This window comes from Gavialis gangeticus, unplaced genomic scaffold (genome assembly GCF_001723915.1).
Source record: "Gavialis gangeticus isolate Ggan-Ray unplaced genomic scaffold, GavGan_comp1, whole genome shotgun sequence".
NCBI lineage: Eukaryota > Metazoa > Chordata > Crocodylia > Gavialidae > Gavialis > Gavialis gangeticus.
Window position 1 is genome coordinate 12,345,600 of NW_017729005.1, and position 12,542 is coordinate 12,358,141.

Here is a 12,542-nt window from a genome sequence, read left to right on the forward strand (position 1 = left end):
TTCCCCACTTGCCGCCAACACGCCCCACCGCTGCCTGAAGGTGGTCTCTTTACACCCCCAGCCTCTTCAGCAATCTCATCCTCGGCAGCAATCTCATCCTCGGCTTTTTGTGAGAAGTCCCTCCCCACTCTGCAAAGCAGAAGATTTTAAAAAGACAAAGACAGTCTCTGGGTTTGAGAAGGTAAATTTACATTAAACTTCTTTTAAACCTTTTAATTTTTTTTCACTGGAGACTTCCAACAAGGTGTTAGTTATAATGGTGCTTTGCTAACGTGAATTAATCAGATCTCTACCAACACATTTTGTGGGGACCACCAAGCTATTAGAAACGTGGCTTGAATATATATTTTGTTAGCAACGCATCTAAAATATGAAAAAAGAAAAACTCCCCATTATTCTCAGATAGTTGCTCTAAGTCATACAGATTGCTTTTCATAATTGCCAACAATTCCAAACAGTACCAGAAGTTGCTAAACTACAGAAAGAGTGTCCTTTAAAACCAATGGACTTCACTAAATATATAACTGCTTATTTAATATTTCCTCTAAAATGAAGTAAACATCTCAGATATGCATTGGAACAAATAGTAAAACCAGGGGCATATTACAGACATATTATAGTCATTTTACAGGTAAAATGCTAAGAGTAATACTGTATATTATAGATTACCATTAATAGAGCAGCAAAGTCCCCTAACCCCACCTCCCCACAACTTGTTATCCATGGTCTGACCAAGTTTCATTACTATGAAGTCATGGTTCTTCAGTGTCAGGGGTATTTGTTAACAAAGTAGAGACAGAAAAGCTTGAAGATTGAGTTATATTACAGATAACATGGCAATTACATGGTGTATACATAACATTTAGTAATAAGAAGTTTCAATGTATGCCACTGATCAACTTTCAAGGTAGTTAAACAAATCCTAATGGTGGACTATATAACTACACAAACTATCCTAAACAGCTGCTTTCATTGCATGATGTACTGCATCATCATAACCACTGTGAGTATAGGTGAAAACCCTGAATAAAATGTTCCTCTAATGTACATTCATACAGTTCTTGGAACCATGTATACAAATGGTGCTCAACTCATCTGGCCCCACAGGCCTCATCCTGCACATGACACCACATCACCTGGCCCACAGGGCTCCCCACAGGTCTGGAAATTTGGTGTTGGGACAGTGGTCACAGCATTAAATTGCCATGGCTCCTGGAACCACACTTAATACTGTTGCTCATCCTGCCACCAAGTTTCCAGGTCTATGAGAAGCCCCATGGACCAAATGACAACTCCAAGCAGACCCCACTTTAGTCACCCCGATGTACATGAAACCTCCTACTGCTTTTGGACAATTATTAGTATGTCATGTTCTTTGGGGGCAGGGACCCTGCTCACCTGCCCTTGGAAACGCAAGTAGTGTTTTTTAGTAGTACAGTGCTTCTTTACATAAGAAACAATACCTATTAGTGCTGTTGACTGGCCTGTACATTGCAAATAGTGATCTGCTTTTAAAAATAAAAATTGTGTTCAGAATTTTTTCAGCATAACAGAAGCCAAAATGCTATAGTTAAATTTGCCTAATATGAAAATACAAACATGTTCACTGCAGTTTTGCCAAGAGACACTTCAATATGAAGATTTAAACCTCCAGGTTTTCCACGTACATCAACTCCAGTCTACCAGTACCTATTACAAATCTAAAGAATTCCTTATCTGAATAAATGTGCCATAGTCAATTCATATACAACATACTTTACACTATATATTTACTAAAAACTATTGATATTTTTATCCAATCAAATGCAACTGGCATAAATATAAAATAGCAAGGAACATTAAATCCAGGTACCATCATATGTCAAATAAAAGAGTTGGCTAGAATCTGGGACAAAATCTGTGTTTTGAAAAGTTGTGGACATCTACTAAATGCAGAGCTGCAAGAGGATATACGAATAGGCTTCCATACAAGTCAAGTACCTTATATTACACATATGCTTAAATGTGTGCAGGGCTACAGCCTAAGATGCAAAGATACACATGTATTAGAAAATGCAAGATACCACAGAAGAAATATGTTCCTTCATTGGGCTTTTCACATGTTTATTGCATTGCTCCAGTGATGTTCAGGCCCCCTATACATGGGCATTAAAAGCAGGGGGATCATATGTCCTGGTTTGGCCAGAACATTCCCAGATACTGTATGCCAGTCCTGGCCAGTTGGTCAGAAGTCCCAGACTGGAGTCCAGAATGGAGGTGGAGCAGTACTGTGTGCAGGTTCCACCCCACCCATGTGGCACATCCTTGCCGCTCCGCCTCTCCACTGGACTCCGGCTCAGAACTTTTGACCAACCAGCCGGGACTAGGTCTACGGAATCCAGGAGCCTCTTGGCCAAAATGGGATGTACGGTCACCTTAAATATAAGGCACATAGGCTGTGCAAAGCTTCAGTCCCCAATTCGATTCAGCAAAGATTTGGCCAAATTTCGTGGCCAAATCTCTGAATTGAATCAGGAGACCCTTAAAACTCTCAAAATCGAATTTGAACCCTCCAAATCAATTTGGAGAGATTTGGGAAGATATAGTGATTTGGACATAGACACAGCTTTAAGCGTTTTTTCTACGTACCTCTAGATAGCAGGCAGATCATGAATGCTATGGTGCTAAGGTAGACGGAGCATCCCACAGGAGTGTGGGAGGCTCCCCAGCGCGCTCAGTAGCAGACATGGAAATGGACTAGAAGCTCTCCCATGATTGGCCACAGGGGTACCCCAGGTGCCCCCCCCAGACCTAGGAGGCACCAGTAGCTAAGCAGGGGGGAGGAGGAGGCTGTGCACGCCCCAGAGACCTAGAAGTAGACTGAAAGTACCTCCAGTCCACTTCCAAGCACGCGTCAGCCCTCCACTCTCTCCCCATGCTCCTGTGGGACGCTCCATCCACCCCAGCTTTGCCACATTCATAAGCCGCGCCTGGTACCTCGAGGTCTGTAGAAAAAACATTTAAAGCTATGTCTATGGCCAAATTGAATTGGGGACAGTGATCTGAATCAACAAATCTAATCAATGTCCCCGATTCGGGCCAAATCCAAATTGAATAGGGCCCACTTTGCAGACCCCTAGTACATAGGATATAGTGCTCTGGTAGAGTTAACAATCTGTTTTTTCTCTTTTGAGAAAAACATCCTGAGATGATCCATTATAACAGCTAGTAGATGATTAAACCTATTTGCATCAGAAAGTTAAGGTTACTGATGCAGCTTCACATCCGTCTCCTGAGTTTGCTTTACAGTTTTATTTCCATAAGCAGACACTTTTCAAATTCTAGAATACACCCTTTTTTTTTTTTTTTTTGCAATCTATGTAAAACCTTGAGGTTTTGGGTTTTGTATATTTTCTCTCCAAAAGCCATACTAGTTTACATGTAAAAAGTAAAGTACAAAAGAAAACCCAGTTTTGCACAATATAATCTATATTTTTTCCCCTGACATCTTCAGAATACTTAAGACTAAAATTAAATCATGTTTACAATTTTTTACCTCATCTCCCAGTTCAGGAAGTGGTTCTATATAGTTAAAAATAAGCTGTATAGCATGTGACCAACTAAGGTCAGGTCCATGCTACCAGTTTTTGCCAGCACCTGTTCTTTGTCAAGTTGCGTTGTCATCTGCAACCTCTGTCTCATCTTGCTATGCTGACAAAAAAAAAACAAAAAAACCCACAGCAAAGAAACATTAATCTCTTAAAAACTCCTGAATTAAAGATAATTTCCAAATCTTAATTGTTCACTTTCCATAGGGAAGCTGCATATTTTCAAGGAGTGAGGATAAACTAGACTGGCCTAAGCCCAGTTTAGCAAGTATAAGTCACTTCCACAGTGTTAGGAGTGCTTTGCCACTATAGCTCATATTGGTAGAATGCTCCAAGTACAGACCTGGTCTGTCACATTAAGAATATACCTTAGAGAAAACAAAAGGAATCATAAACATTTTGAATTTAAAATTCACAGGCAACACATTGTGGACTACCAGCTGTTAGTTCAGAGAGCTGGCTTGTGCTACCACATGCTGCCGGCACCTCATTTCTTGAAAAACTCCATTAATAATTAGGAATACAACAAATACTCTGCTTTTAATTCATGTTGGAGAATTGTCATAGTTATCATAGGGACTACAATAGAATGGGAAACACTTACTTCCCAGTGAGGAAAGTGTAGCTTATTCTAGCTCTCCATTCAAACAGAAACCTAGAAATAAAGGGGACCTATGGCCATTTGTATATATGTAAAACCACATATACAATGTGATCCACACTACTACAGCCTCAGAATCCAACTTGTGTAAAAAAATGTGCAACAATAAAATAGTGAGAGTAGGATGTTTTGTGTGTGTAGTGTGCTATTGATAAGACTGCACATTAGTACATAGCAAAATTAAAAGCTACACTAAGGGCACTTAGCCATATAACCTAAATTATCTTTTAAGAAATAAATATGCACTTATATTATAAAGATGCTCACAGAAGTCATTTTTAGACAAAAGTGGGATATTTGTATAGATGACCAGGAAGGAGTCAGCAATAACGTGGCTCATGGGCCAGATCTAGCTCGCAAACACTTTGGCTACAGGCCAGCAACACAGAACTTCGGTGGCAGGGAGGCACCTTCTGCAGGTGATCTCCCTATGCCACTACAGAGACAAACCCAGCTGCAGGCTCTCTGAGGGGCACCCAAAGATTAAAAATCAACTGTAAGAGCTCTCCTCAACCTGCTGGGAAAACATGCAGCTGTAGCACCAAGTTCCTAGAACCTGCCTGCCTCCAACCTGGGATGGGGGTCATTCTATCCACAGCCAGAAAAAGTTGCCTACCCCTGACCTAGACTATCCCCAATTTGTTCAGAAGCGTTCATCACAGGCACAAAATAGGTTCTCCTCTTCAAGCCCATTCTGGCTATTAATACTATGCCCACAAGTAACTATCATTATACTGTCTCTTTTTGGGCTCATGCTACTTCCTTGACATCACATTATTCCACAACTCTGTCTCCCCTGGGATTCTCAATTTAAAAATCAGGAACAATTGTTTATTCCTCTTTAGTCACAATGCGATTTTGGATTTTGTACATGATTTTCTCTAGAGGCAATATTCCATACCCTGCCTCCCTTTTCCTGAACAGTGCTAAAAAGATTTTTGTACATTTTTTTAATGCAAATCAATGGTTCATGCATCTCCTAGAGATCTAAATATCATTTTAAAAGTTATCCATTTAACTTCTAATTATATCAGTTAAACTGATAACACAGGCAGCTCAGACACAGCTGCTGCTAGGAGCCACTCCTGGGGCCCTATGACAGGGGGGAGGAGGAGGTGGTGGCAACCCCAGCCAGACACCACAGCTTATGTGAAGCCCTACCCTGGGAGGGAGGGAGTACCTGTGAACCAACAGCTAATTGCTTAATTGGCCAGTCATTAGGCCACCTGCTGTTTTCCTCTTTAACCTCATAGGCTCTAAGTACTAGATCCCCTCCCCACTCCCTCCCCTCATCCCTCCAGCCTGCCCTGCCACCTTCTGGTTCCCCCCTTCCCTGCCAGACTGCCCCACACTAAACAACCACCAGTAAATAAACCAGCTATCTCTAGTGTCTCCTGGCATTTTAAGTTGGAATAAAAGACACCCTACAGTCCTTGTCCTATCTGGATTGTTTAAAAAAATGCCAGCCATTTCTTTTAAGAATATCAGAATATCACTAGCTGCTATTACCAGTCTGCAACATATATCATTTAATAAAGTAACACAGAAAGTGAGAATTCTAATCATCTTTATTTTATAAATCTAATGTACTAAATGTGGCTGCAAAACTAAGTATTTCTCTAACTCTTAAAGCACTATGGAGAAAATGGTTAAGATTAACTTTAAAAAATGGTGATCCCTAGTCTCACTGTATAAACACTGCCTCATACCATCCATACCCTGTAGTTTCATCCACTGGGTAGATGTGATATATTTTAATTACATAAACTAAATAGTTGAGGGAAAAAGGTCCCTTGCAACCTTTGTCATGGTTTGATTCTGCAGAGTTTCCCTATGCCTGATGAAGGGTGTTTTGTCCGAAAGCTTGCAAAGAACTTTTTTCCAACTATTTAGCTGGTCTAATAAAATACATCACATCTACCCAAAGAACCTTGCCAGCTTATTTCCTTAGACCAACATGGCTACAACCAACAGCCCATCCATCAAGCAACGATGTTTCCTTTCATCCATCCATAAAGCAAGGATTCAGTTTCAAGAGCCAGCAAAACCTGTACAGATTCCACAGGAACACCAGTAGGGGAAAGAGACAAAAAATAAATACTAACAACTGAAGTATTAAAAAAAAAGGGAGGAACTATGCGGTTCAGGAGACTATGAAGGATGCAAAAAACTTTTCACTTACAGTCAATTAATTTAAATAGGGCTCAATTTTATTTTTATTTTGGGGAACTGGATCAGAACCATAGTAATGTCAATACAACTCTGTGTTCAGGCCAATATACCTTCATATCACTGTGCCCTTTGTGAAATGTGTTAGGTACACTGTGTTAAATTCTAAAAAACACCCCCAGAAAAACCCCACACAGCAGAGATTCCATTATGGTTAATAACGTCAGCAAGAGACTAAGCACTGAGTGGGCCTGAACTACTACTTATCCTATAAAAGGATCCTGTTATCCCTTTAAAATATGGATCTGTTGGAAAAGCCTTGCTCCTGCTCTTCCATTGCTCATCATCAGATTTCAGGGAAAATGGCAAAAGGAAAGCCATAGTTATCATCATCTCACATTAATACAATGGTTCAGATATAGACAGTTCTCTTTCTAGAATTTCAAATAGTATTTTAACCCAAGTTATAAGCTAAAAAAATATATTATAGCTGAAATGTTATTCAGACTGTCTACAACTGTATAGCAAAATTTAAGTTACTTCTGAATTCTTCAGTAGTACTCAAGACTATATTCAAGAATTTTATGGTTCTTTTCTTGAAAGGAGAACAAAGTATAACACCAGGCAGGGAAAACCCCCCACCATTTGCAAGCAACTTTTCTCTTTAAAAATAGTGTAGTATATGAAACAAAGGTATTTTTGTATGCCATCTAGAAAATGGATGAGGTACAAAAGAAATCTCTAGTTTAATATGACCTTTGGCTGTACTTCCACTTGTCATAATTATAAAGTAGCTACTTCTCAGTGCCAACACAAGCTGCGTTATATTACCCTATAACAATAGTAACACGTACTTCAGGAAGTGTTTCAAACTATGACAAACTGGTGGCAGAAAGTATTGACAGCACCACTTACCTTTGTAACCATGCATAATAGGTGTTACTGAACAATAAGATGTATTTATGGTAGGGTAATAAGAGTAACTGTACAGATTTCCATGGACTGTATCAGGTTCAAATAAAATATTCAGGAAGTCCTTTGGAATTTTTAAACAAACACTTAGAGAAAAAAAAATTCAAAATGAAATTCTACCACAAATAGCAAAAATATCTCATGTTTCTTTTAATGTGTACTGCAATATAAAAAAAGAAAGTGTTGTTAAGAGCTACAACACATGATCTTTCTAAACATATGTGCTTAAGAAAATACTTTTTGAAGGCAAAAGGAATTCAGAATCCAGTGAAGAGTAGCAAAGAGATCTGCTAAATATACATAATTGTGACAAAATTTAGAATAAAAGTCTGTAGTTATCATTTTCTAAAGCTGTTCATCTAATACTGTAGAGAGAAAGACCATTGATACATATTGTACACATTTTTATCCATGTATATAAATCAAAAGAAACAGCTTCCTTTAAGGCAAGCATATGAAGATACTAAAGCAAGATACCAATTAAATATTCATACATTCAATATTTCAAAATAAGGAATTTGGATATACACATGCATAATTTAAAGTTCTATAGTGAAACCTGTCTACAGAGGCTATTTCTACTGTATTTCAACAACATCCAAACTTGAAATATACAATGCAGTCTTTCAATGCTGTGTTAAAACTTTAAAGTATATAGTAATTAATTTCAAGCACTGAACACAGAATAAAAGCCATGTTATGCACACAGCACTTTTCAACAAGAACTTACTGCTTTGCCCCATGTATTAAATGCCTTTTGACACTATGAAATGGGGCTCTAGGCACCATCCTTTTCTACAAGGTAGTGTCAGATGAGAAATGATAGTTATTGATTAGAACAAACTGAACTTGAATAGATAAACTCTAGATAAAAGATTTCTGGTTCCTGAAATCATAGCAACCATAGTCTATGGACTTAAATCCTAACCTCAGCCATCTGTTTATGAACTCCCTAGAATTCGTGCTCATATCTAAAGCAAGAATTTGGCCCTTAATTTTGGTTTTACACATATATTCAACCTTTTGCTGAGAAAAGGCCCTGATTACAAGAGAAATACCCGAATAAAATGATGGAGGTGTCTGTTACTATCATGATGGCCAGGACATTTTTTGTATGAATGATGTAAAGATCTCATTATTATTTGTGTTGCTGTACATAAGTAACGAAGCTACTTAGTTTGGGAGTTTATAAATTCCTCTTGCATGCAAAAATATCACTACATTTTAAATCCAATTCACGTATTAGTGCATGCCCCCTGTTAGTTACATGTGAACATTCAATGTAAACATGTCATACACATACAATGTGCACTTAATATATTATACGACTATAAAATGTCTCAATAAAGACACTATCCCTAAGATCAGTTGTGATTATGATTCCATTATTTTCTTAAAAGGAGGAGTAGTTAAAGCAATGCATCTATCAAGAACATTCATTTCTATTTCGACTAAAATGCTGGGAAAAACTTTACCAACTTTCAGAACAATATCATGACCCTGTTAGCACATATTTAAAAGGAAACCTTTTCTTAAAGATATCTTTCTTTTTTAAAGGGTGACTCACTTCATCTGATTGGTAGGGAATTAAAAAAAAGTAAAAAACCATAAAGGTAAAAAAGTGATGTTAAGTAATATAAAGCTATACAAAATTTGTATCTACGTAGCAAATGATTTCATATGAAAACGTCTATGGTCTCACAATGAATATATTTTTGCCTTAGAGCTAATACTTTAATTTTCAAGAACCAAGAAAGAGGTGGGAGGGTGGGGGGGAATCAAAACTAGTCAGTAACAATGCAGTGTCGAAAAGCAATAAACTCAAAATTAAGTTATAAATAATTTAAAGCATGTCATGAAGATGTATTAATAATTCATCAGATAAATAATTTACTAAATAATCAAATAAATAAATAATGAAATACATAAATAAATCAGCAAATAAATAATTCTGCAAAATAACCTAAACAATAAGTCACTAAAACAAATGACAAACCTACAAAACTACAATGATTTTCTAAATTCTGATAGTTTTAAATAAACAAATGTATATAAACTAGATCAATCTTTGTTGGATGGAGAAATATTTTTCACTGCTATTGGTAAATTCCTGATTACACTGCATAAGGATACAATGTCAGATTTTACAAGAATGCAGCTTTTTCCTTGTAAATTATTAACATGATTGCTACAATACATTTTGCCCCGTATTTTATATGTAATCTCTTTATGCAGTTCATTTTTCCCCAAAATAAATGAACCACCTCTTTATAACATTTAATTCTCATTCATTTTCTCAGTGCAGTACTTACAATACTGCTATAGCCTTCTTGGTGGTTCTCCCACTATCTCTTGGTATCTTCTGCAAACCTTCAGAAGTTTTGCTGCAGGGGGAAAACAAGTAGAATAACCTTAATTATTACAGATGGTATCTCATTCATTAGTGGATGACAACTTTTTATTTGAAAGCACAAGAAAAGCTGTTTTATAATTCTACAAAGCCACTTAATGTGAAACAACCATCACTGTTTGCAGACTACCTAAAGTTTTTAGAAGTCTTTGGTGGAATGAGTTCAAGCAGACTGAGGCCCGTTTCTTGTATTTGAACTGACATACAATCTGTGCAAACTGGCATTATTTCAGATGTAAAGACAAAACCCAAGAAGGACAAAATGCTTGGCTGACATCTAAAGCTATCCTTGATTTTGAAAGCTCATAGTCCTTGAAAGTATAAGACCACTTAATTTCCACTATCTAAGTGTATTCACAATTTAATTAGAACACTGAACACAAAATCCAACAGTGACACTAAGAAGAGTCAAGGAACCAGTGACCTCATGAATCAGCCCCTCTCTGCATTTATTTTAATACATTATATTGACATGCACTACAGCTTGCTACAGAGCAGCATTCAGTAACATGCCAGGTACTGGGTATCAATTTGCCCAGTACTCTCCAAATTGAGGTTTCTTTATGATGCTCCTTAATACACCATCCAGGCAGTGTCACCAACATTTATTTTTTAAACACTGTACAAGCCTGTAATTGTGTAAAGGTGACAGATACAAAATTACAGTATACCACTACAGAAATGTTAGACGCTCATGAACTTTGCCATAGGAAACCCATAGACAGTACAAAGGATGATTTATTCTTAAAACTACTTGGGCACATTATATTTAACAAGTCTCAAATTCTCCTTAGGGATTATAATAAGGAAACACTTGCTTAAATCATAAATTTTATATTTATCTTGGCTAAACACCCTCCTTTGGATAGACTGCCATGTTTTGTCAAGAAAAATCAGCACAGTGGAAACGAAGTACTTGTTCTGTTGTGTGGTCATTCAGAAGACTATGTAGAAGTAATGTAAATGTGCACCAGCGTTGATAATTTCACGCTCTCATACTCTCATTTCAATTTGCTTTAAAAAAGACCATTCCTCCTGGCTAAATATAGTCATCATGAAAAAGCACCTTTCCTTTGAGCTAATAACATTACAAGCCCCAAAACACAACAGTACAGCAACTTCTGTAATATTTTAAGGATTCTGAAAACACTCCTCCTCTCAGGAAATCTTGTTTGAAGGTTGAGATAAATGAGAGGATACTTTCTCCCAGTACTAAGACTGTATTATGTGAATGAGAAACAACAACAAGTGTAATGTTCCTGTCCTTCAAACTACTTGGCGCACAAACCTGGAAAACAAAGGAAAGAAAGAACCAGTGGGACATTCAATGGATCAGAGATGACCTGATGCCTCTGGAATTATTTCTCAGTGTAATTATACCCACTTTTTTAAATAAGAAGTGAGGGTCAAGCTTCCAGGTTTGTTTGTTTTTAAGGTTAGTTTTGCTTTCATTTAATATTTAATTTGGACCATGAGGCTCCAGGACAGATCTTCCTGTTTCTTTCCATTTGTACCTAGTTCCATGGGGAGCCCAGACTATCAGGTAATGCTGCTATTTCAAAGACCATTTAGCACTAAAGCAACCAGGGATGAGCTGAAAGGGATAAAAGCACTTGTTACCATCCTTAAAAAAGGGTTGGACAGAACATCATGTTTGTCCTCCATTCAACAAATTTAGTTGTATGTGCTGTTTGAGGAGCAAAGCATATATAAACTGAGCCCGAGATCCCTCCTGAACTCTGTCAGCTTGCACACTCATTACTTGTGTACAATGGGATACGTGATACACATCTTCCTTCTAAGAGATCGTAAGAGCTTTGCTAAACATTAAAGAATGACCTGCACAAAAATAGTACAGACCAACTGACAAACAAGGCTCTCTGGGTAAATGCAATATCTTTTTTTGATCAACTAAATTGTTGGAAAAAACTCAACAATGCAACCCAAGTACACAAGACACCATCTGAGGTTCTCCCTATGCCTGTAGAAGGGTGTATGTGCCAGAAAGTTTGTAAAGAACAATTTTTCCAACTATTTAGTTGGTCTAATAAAAGATATCAGATTGACCCAAAGAAGCTTGTCTGCCTATGACCTTAGACCAACACAACTAGAAACAATGCAGATTGAGGCACTAAGGCTAGAAAACATGGTCCCTTCATCACCCACAAAAACAGTACGCGGCAACACACAAGATATTGAGACTTGTTTTTCCATGCCTAAAACCAAGCTTAAAGTAATCGTTATATTGAAATGTGTGCAACTAGATCATGTTCAGTACAGATGGACTATTCAGAGATGTTACCCCCAAGTCTAATAAACTTTACTGATCAGTTTATCTTGGCCAAGTCTTAATGGATTTTACTGGGGTCAGAAAAAGGCTACAAGACCTTCCTGCATGTCAAATATCTCATCCCTCCTTCAGGTCAGGAAACTGCTAAAGCACCTCAGAAAAATATTTGGGAAAAGAAGGAAAAAAGGGTTATTTTGCCAAGTTTTGCTGTAGATTTTGTATGGAAAGTTTCATCAGGCAGAGATGAAACAGTTTTGTAAGAGTATTAGCAATGAAAACAAGGGCTTGTACTAGAAAAAGTGAAGCTACCTTAACTATAGGTGTTACTATCTTTACATGTAAAACCAAAAATATAAGCTTTAGTATCTGCAAACTGGAAAAACTTAATCTGGCCACAAGGGGCACCCAACCTGCTTCTTTCATTTGATACATGGGAGTGGATGGTACTCCAGA

General features: G+C 37.5%; 1 protein-coding gene across 1 annotated transcript in view; it reads right to left on the reverse strand.

Annotated features, from left to right (window-relative positions):
- The window catches only part of TBC1D5 (TBC1 domain family member 5), a 659,444-nt gene that overhangs the window by 587,236 nt on the left and 59,666 nt on the right, over positions 1-12,542 (reverse strand). The window contains exon 2 of the mRNA XM_019508683.1: positions 9,702-9,773. The gene's annotated coding sequence lies outside the window, so the exon portion shown is untranslated. The remainder of the gene's footprint in view (positions 1-9,701; positions 9,774-12,542) is intronic.